Source organism: Rhea americana, unplaced genomic scaffold, assembly GCF_003343005.1.
Source record: "Rhea americana isolate MKP2758 unplaced genomic scaffold, rheAme1 scaffold_146, whole genome shotgun sequence".
NCBI lineage: Eukaryota > Metazoa > Chordata > Aves > Rheiformes > Rheidae > Rhea > Rhea americana.
In genome coordinates, this window is record NW_028185550.1 from 576,314 (window position 1) to 585,292 (window position 8,979).

Sequence of the window (8,979 nt, forward strand, 5' to 3'; positions counted from 1 at the left end):
TTTAGCCACTGGACAACTGTCTCATGGACTCTTAAAAACAGATTATTTTGTGAAATACRTAATTGCAGGATAAAATGTTTCTTGTAATTATGTTTTCAAACTGCCCTTCTTTTTACCTAGCAGTAGGAAGTAAAGTCAACAATTACCCTGTGGGTCCGCTCTGTTTCTGGGAGATGGCTGCAGAAACTGTGGAGCAGGAGATACGAATGGCACCCTTTTCCAAGCTGTGCTTCCCAGGCCCCTTCTCTAAGCTCTAGACTTGGTGAGTGTCAAGTAGGGGCTTAACTTGATACTGTCACTCCCCCCTTTTCCCCACTGAAAAGTAATGATTGCCCTTCACAACACCGGGAGTGTACTGTGCAGCGGTAGCATCTTGCGGCCTCCTGGTTCCTGTTGAGTTTGAGATGTAGTGAGGAGTAGGAACTTCACGCATGTTGAGAGCTCATGTTACCATGTAGAGGAAAGTTGCTTTCCCACCTGGAGAGCTCAGGAAGAGCTAGTAGCATCTGCTGGGTGAATTGGAAAGATACTGCCAATCAACTGCTCCAAACCTCCTTTTAAGACATACTCCTGCTGAATTCAGAACCTTTGCTTCACTTCAAATGCTACCCAGTTGTTAAAAGATCTTGCTCTTTCTTTTTTCAGTAGAAACCATTGTTTGTACTACAAAAGGTAACGTTTATGTTCCTATTGAAGAAGGGTATTTTTTTGCCTTCATGGATGTCTGACTCAAATATTCAAAATATAGAAAGATAAGGTTCTTCACTTTGGATCAAACCTTTTGTGACTGTGGGTGATTCCATAGCTTGCTTCAGGAACGAGAATGCAGATTTTGTTCTCTGTTCTATCAGTTAAAATTTAGGGTRGCTCTGCAGACTTTAGAGTTGCCCCACATTGCAGTTACAAAAATGAGATCGGAATTTATTGCCAAAATTAACAAAGGAAAAAAAATCATTTAAATGCCTCCAGTTAAAGAATACTCTGAAACAAAGAATTTCTTGTGCCTTCTATTCCAAATCTTTTARTAATAGTTCTAAATCTTTTAGTAGTGATATCCCAAATTGTTAATGTGGGGACACTGAGCAGTTTGGAGTAATCTGATTGTTTCATTATATTTGTAGTATTTTTCAAGGAATACATCAAGCACAAAGTAGGTGTTCCTTCATGGAGTGCTTATGGTTTTTTAAATCCTTAGAAAATATTTTACCCATAAATGAAGAAAGTCTTTCTGTCCACTTGGTGTCTGTCTCTTTCKAATGTCTCAAAAAGAGAAATAGGACTGAGTAGCTAAAGCAAAACTCAAGTTATTTATTTATTTATTTTTATCACTGCCTCCCTCTTTTTGATGCTTGTCCTTGAGCRCTTTTTGAGAAGTGGGACCTCCTGCTCACTGTTCACTGCTTTGCTATCAACAGGTTGCCATCTGCTGGATGCCCTCTACAGTGCCCTTGCTCTGTTGTACTTGGAGGCTTTACCTGCATCTACGTTAGCAAACATGGTGAACTAGGAGGGGATCTGGAGAGGGAAACAGTTGGTATGACAACCTGATGTTCATTCTGTGTGTGTTTCCAGGGTTTTACTTTGGGACCAGCCACCCTGGTGGCTGGGATGCATCTTTTGGATAGTTTGAAACAAAAGGAGTCCAATTTGTGTGTTTCAAGACTGCTCAGTAATATGAACCACAATACAAGACTCRGGGAAAATTGAAAGATTTGCATCAGATACGCACTCCTGATCCAAACTGAGATGCTGATGTAGAAATTCCCTTTACCTGTTTTAATCTGTGCTATATAGTTTGAAAATTTGAAGGCCAATTTAGTTTTCCTGAAGCTTGCTTGGTGGCCATCAATGGATGGGACTAGCACTGACAAGAGGGTCTGTGCTGCCAGTGTTTTCCAGACCTGTCTCTTAAAAACTGCTCTGGCCTTTAAGAATAGCCAGCCTCCCGGCCGACTGAGGCAGTGAAGACTTTGATAACACTGCCCATGAGATACAATGTAAACAACACTGCTTGTGAAAGATGTGTTGTGTTCTTTCATCRCTGTCCTCACAGAAGCTGGATTTCTGGGAGACAATAAAAATAGCCCTRTCTCTCCCTCAAAAAACTTGCTAGTAGTACTTTTGCATATGCAAGACCCTTCCTGCCTAATAATTTTGTTGAGTATGAGGAAGGTGGATGAGTTTTTGCATCTTATGGGTGCAGAAGGCAGAATGCTACATTCCTAACAGCATGCAGAGAGTCAGAAAGAGAAGAAGGAATCCTGTTTTCCTGCTCAGAAAGCTCTGTAAGTGAGAAATCWTTGTGATGACTTCCAGAAGTTTGGCGTATCAGTCCCCTGCTCATTACACAGGGAATTCAGAACATTTTCACATTTCTCTTCTTTTCCAAATAGCTGTTAGATGCACTCTTATAGAAAGAAAAAGAAAAGGAGAACATTTGAAATGGTAAGACTTTTTTAATGTCTGGTGATTAAATACACGGTTACATGCATAATTAATATATCTTAAAAACTCAACAGAACTCTTTGATTTCTCAATGATGCAGAAGAACTATTTATTCTATAAAAGACGTTTTCTAACTATAGACAGGTGTCAAGTTTCTTCASTGACTGAACGGATTGCTTCCTCTGCTAATGCATATACTATCTTGCGCCTCCTGGCAGGTGACTGATATATAACTCGTTGATGCAGAGGATGAAGAAAGCGTTTTGTTCACGGTGTTACTGGTGTATAACCATTGCAGATTGGCCCTTTGAAAAAAMCAGTTGTTTTTGTCATCTTAGAGGTTCACTATTATCAGTCCCTGTAAAGAACACACTGCTCTATGCTCTGTTAGTTTTGTAGGTCAAGTATATTCTGAGAGTGAAAGTAGTCTGTCTTGGATATTCACCAGTGTTATTTCTTTTGTCTCTGACCACTAATTGAACTTGTTCAAAAGTGGATGAGGTTTTTGTGTTCGGGGGTGACCCACATGCTCGGATGAACTTTAGGCTGTTCTTGTCCAGGAACTGGTTGTCAGAACTGATATGCCTCCAGCAGCCAGGAGGAATTCAAGTGCAGATGAACTCTACTTTTTAAGTTGCTATTGCTCCTTAATGGAATGGTCTGAGCACATGTAAAGTCAGTCTCAGGTTTTAAAACATCAGTTTACATTTTTTTTTTTTGAACAGATTCAGAGTTATGAAGATAACTCTTAAAGTGTTAGAGCAGGATGATCCAGCATYGTAGTCTTAAGGCAATACAGAACATGATTATACCTCTTACCCAGAATACTCCCATATAGCCCTGGGCAATAGGAAAGTTTAGAAGAAATTCTAATGAAGAGAGAGCAGATGAAGAGTTAGGAAAGTGAGATCGTCTTTTGTGGCCTGCAGTCAAGAGRTGTAGGGGACCCTGAGCAGGAAATTTTCCTGCTTATCTGGAGAAAGATAGATCTCTCTTGCACATTGCACAGCTGGAGAAGAGAGGAAGTACTCAGCCTTATGGCATTGGTGCACACCATGTGTGCCAACAGCTTCCTCCTCCAGAATGTAATTAGCAATGGACTTGGACAGATGCAGGAATGGGGAAACAAATATAGGAATTCATTAGTACTACTGGACTTGCTAAAAGGGGATTCTGCTTTTTGACAACTTAACACATAGTTTTAAACAGTAGTCAATTTCTAGAGCAAGTAAGAATTTTGATGTCTTCCGTACAGAAAATGCCCATTTTCAGTTTTTAGAAGGAATCGTAAGGGAGGTATGCATGAAATCTGTKTCCCACCCATCCACCCACTTCTCTTGGGACCAGGCCTTCCACCTTAATTTTTCAAATATTCACTCAGACTCTTGAGAACGAGCAGAGTGCATCTAAACTGTTGTTCAGAATGAACACAGAGTATGTGGTTTCTTTTTTCCCTGCCCAAGACAGCTCATTAATTGAAACAGAAGAGTCAAGAGCCTAGCTGGAAGGAACTTGGAAAGGGGAAGAGGTACAAACCCAGAGGACCAACGTGAAGCAAAGCAAGCTGCTTCTTGAAATAGAAGAGTTGAAGTCTCAGCTCAAAAGAAAAAAAGAAAGAGGAAAAGGAAAAAATCCTCAATCTGGAAAATGAGAAGGTGCTTAGTAGAGGAAATGTAGTTGTGTTGATGTACCACAGTTTTCAGATCTTCTGCTTAGTCTAAAGTGTGTGGACTTTGGATCCATATTTGAAAGGTGGCTGTTGCTTGCTTCTTCTATTGGGAAAGSTGAAAAAGGAGGCCGGGGTAGGTTTTGCACCACTGAAGTAGAGGGGAAAGGGTTTTCGTTAATGTCAGTGGTATTGGATCAGGCTCTTGCAGGCAGAGAGAGAGATAGAAAGAACTTCCTATTTTTGTACAGTGAAAAATAACTAATGGGAACTTTCAGAGCTCCTGTAAGGAAAGAAGCAAAGAGTCATGGTGTGAACTTTGAATTTGCTACAGAGTTGAGAGAAACTGCGTTGTTATTGGTGGCGAAGATTTGTACTTCCTGGCCAAACACTGGAGGAAGCAGTTAAGACATCCTAACACTTCCATGTTCTCCAGGACTGTGAGTTTGCAAGTCTCAACATCACTCCCTGATTAAGGGGAGTGGATAAAATTTTCCTCTAGCAAGTCAAATCCTGAGAACTGAATTCTTGGAATTCTTGTGAAGTCAAAGGCCGAGCTCTCACTGGGAATCAGAGTGCTTGGAAATGAGCTGCTAAGTGCTCTTCTGCCACATACTATTCCTTCAATAAGCTACGATCAGGGCAGTTGCTTACTGAACCTGCCTTGCTGCAAAATGGAAGACTTTTTTTTTTTTTTTTTAAGAGTTACGAATTTATTTAAAGCGTTATTATTAATTTGGTTATTCTCTAGGAAAGCATATCCCCTTAGTTAGCTATGTTATCCTGTAATAATTTCTTTGAAATCTGTGGAGCTGTTGCAGATATATAGTGAAAACAAAGCACAAGGTGCTCTAATATATTAGGAGGTTTCCCAGCTGTAAGTGCAGTGAGATATGGCCTAAAATGAACCATTGTTGTAAAAATGAAAAAAGAATGCTGGTAAAAATAGCGCTATTTCCTTTAGAAAGAAAAACAGAGACCTATTTTGGGTTATTTTTTCCTTAATCTTTCTGTGTTGTCCTAACTATTTATAGTATTGAATACATCTTATGATTGCTGTTTGTGTGAGTGGGAAATAAGTGGGTGTTCTGGAGCAAAATGTCTAGGATACACAGTCCAAAAAGCTTGGTACAGGATGTTCAGAAAAAAAAAAAAAAAAGAAAAGAAACTGTGCTTTGGAATGTAGCTTATGTACCTGTTTTGATAGGATGCTTTTTGAAAAGAGATACCAGAAATAATGGTTTTGATTGGTTTTGATTTCAGTTGCTGAGAGACATGAAGGTGTTCTTCACTTTATTGATGGTTGATGGTGAGTGGTTGGCAGTGCTTTTGTTTTAGTCAGTTTTCCTGCTCTACTGTACAGTCAGTGACAGTCAGTGGATCCAAACAAATTCCTATGACTGCACAAAATCCTACAGTCTTCTGGGAGGCTGTCTTTTGCATACACTCTAAGCTGATACTGCTGCTGAAAGAAGGGTTTTTTTTTCCCTCTCCACTACTGTTCTCATTTCTCACTTGCAGAAGCACTGACATGGCAAGTGAGGGACCAGATCAGGAAGCTAAATGGAGTGAAAATTTCTGGACATCTGAGAGTTAAGCAGTTTTAAAGGAGAAAGCAAAAATCAAAAATCTCTCTCTCATTCTCTCTTTCTTTCCTCTTCCAGTGAAGTTTTTTGTGTTTGTTTTGCTTTTTTGTTCCTCTTGTCTAAATTTCGAGGAGTTTTAACTAGTGCTAGTGGGGGGGCTGAACTGTTTTCTCACACCTTAAGWATTCTCTTCCTCCATGGGTTAGAAATGCCCTGGCAGAACAATGTGAGGAAGTATAGAGTCCTACTGCCACAATTGCTGAGACAGGAGCGCTGTACCGCAGAGAGTACAAGGTTGTTTTTGTGCATAGTTACAGGAGAAACAAATCCTAACTTGGCCAGCACCTCCAACCTGGTGTGTGTGCATGATGAACACCAAAGGTGGGATTTTCAAAATGACTATGAGAATCTGTGCTACGTTTGTGTCATAAGTCTCTGAGAATTAGATCTCTTGGTATCTCTTCAGTGATCTGTATACAGTAAAAACAAAACAAAACAAAACAACAACAAAAATCCCACTTGAGATGTACCTTGTATATTATGGCTGAGGCAAACTAACAGCTTGTTGTGCTGCTTGTCCCCCTTCCCCAACCCTTACTACCAGACATCTGATCTTTCCACCCCTTCTGCCTGCTCTGATGCTTATCTGATCACTATGTAAGCCCATACCACTCACCAGAATGGTAGGAAAAGGCTTCTATTGTTGTATGGAGTGTTTTGATGAGATTATTTCTACTGTTTTAGCAAGTTGAATAGATTTACTGGGAGCTTAGAGGGACTTCTCAATCTGGACTTCACAAACTTTTGAGCCAGGAGAGTCTTTCTTCTGGGACTGTTCGATTTTGTCTTTGAGCCAGTTCACAGTAATTGGCCAAGAGGAGAGGGACAGTTCCCTTTTGCCTGAAGCAAACTCTTAATCCTTCTTGAACTATTCTGTGAATCTACAAGTTTGTTTAAGAAAAAAAAAAATCATAAGTACTTTATCAAGGTTGTCATGCTACCTTAAACCTTTTCTGTCATTTATACCATGTGAATAGTGTCCACCAGGCATGTAAATACACACAGATAACAGTAATTCATCATAAAGTTGTGACTGTTTTTGATTTTGATTTGATTATTTTACAGGATGCCTGCCAGAAGGAAATAGCAGAACTGAAGGCTTGTGTTAAACGGGTAGTGTTTGAAAGGGAATCTCATGGTACTGAATTAGGTTAGAATACAACTCACAGCAGAAAATGGAAAAGAAGTTCATCTTTTTTGCTATGAATCCTGTGAACATTCATATTCAATGTCTGCATGGTATTATTTAGGGTAGTATGTTCACTGAGATGTTGAGAGAAGTATTAGTAAAAGTCATATTCTTACCACATTGTGGAAACTACTTGGTTCCTGCAAGCTGACTTACATATTCARCCAAAAAAATCTGCAGTGCAGTCTCTTTGGATCATTTGAGTTCTCTTTTGAGTAACCATTAAGAATTTTGTCTTCAAGTTAATTACTAAGAAAACAGCCTGCAGACGGACTGCTTTTTTATGTTAATATTTGGCCCTTCCAGAGGGTTTTTTGCTTGAAGAATTCAAATGTTTTTGCAGGCATTACAAGAGTTTTCTGTGTGAAGATAGAGGCCTCATGTGAAGGTGGTGTGGAAAGTGCTCTGCAATGCAGTGTGCTTAAAGGCCCTCACTGTACCCTGGACACTTCTCACTTAGACTTCCTGTCCCTACAGCTGCTAAGGATAGCAGGGAATGGAAATTCCTTTGGGATGTGACAACCTGTCCTGAAAAGAGAATTATGCAAGTATTCATTTCATAAACACATTCTCCAGGGTAGATTTTATTTTCCTTTAGTGTTAAACTGAGTGAATTCCATAGGTAGGTAAGACTGAAGTTGGTTGTGTGGAGTCTGGCCCACATTTTAGTCTTGCTGTCTCTTCATTAGGGTGAGGAGGGCCAGATAGTAGGCATTGTATTTTAGAGTCTGTGCRGTGTCTGAAAGAGAACAAGCTGTTGAATAAAATCTGTAACTTTTAGTTACTCTATACTAAACTGAGTGTTACCTGGTTTATTTACTGCCTCACTAATGATGAATGTTGTTGTTGACTATGAGTATTTTCCAGCTAATCCTATCTGCAAATAATGATGTATACAGTCAGTGCAAAGTGGCATAATTGCACAATATGCTGGTGCTTTGTAAGTACCTTCAGAAACCTAACAAGCGTGGTGGATGGTGTTTTCTTTAATGGGTTAATGCATTAGCACCTCTTGTTTGACAGGTAAGAGCAGAGAACACTTCACTCCTGGAGAAGACKGAAGAGCTGCAAAAAGCTCTTGAGAAGGAGTCTTCTGCATGCAGCTTGGCCTCAACTGTTCAGAGGAATGTGAAGATGTTAACAGCTTCCCAGTGCAGCCCACTTGGTTGGGTCAGGTATGTAAATTGTAGAGGCATCATTGCTTCTGCTCAGGAAGGTGTACAAATGCTGAGATAGTATAAATTTCTCAGTCTGTAGAAGAACAAACTATGTGCTTGGTGGTTCTTAGCTTCTGAAAGGGGCAGCACAACTTGGCTGTCTGTGTTCTAAAGTGTTTTATTGTTCTATGCATGAACTTATATTTTGGTGAAGGTGACGGATGGGTGTAAGCARTAATCTTAGCTATTCTGCTCAGTTAGAGTCCAGATACTCCTCTCAGAAACCTCTCATCCCCGTGAGTACAGTTGCTTGGGTAATTTGAAGCTGAAGAGGCTATTTCTGTGCAGCATTGAGCTGCCTTTCAGTGGGAAAGGGAGGAAAGGGAGCTGTGTGAACAGGAGGGYCTGTGTGCTACAGGTAGGGACTTATCTCCCAGGGTTAAAAACTAGCTCGAGCAGGCAACTAACTACCCAACCAGCCACTGAGAAGAGGCAAATTCAGACTCTGTCTGCTAGGATTGAATGAAATCAACATAACAGAGTATGAGGGACAGGAAAATTACTGCCATGAATAAAATATTAATCTGGTTAACAATCAAGTGAAGTTTTTAATGAGGAAATGAAATGAACCCAGGGCTCTAGGAAATCATCATAACTGATGTAATAGCTTTTTCTAATCTTAAAAGTTTGTAAATCTGCAAATTTATTTTCTGACTTTATTTGAAATCTTAATAATTAATTGCTTTAACATCTCAGCTGTCTTGCATTTACATGCTTCTGGTCTGACTGCCTCAGGAAGTCTCATAGTTTTGCAATATCAAAAAAATGATAGGAGGCTCTTAATAATAAATTATTTGTAGTGGTGTGATAAGCACT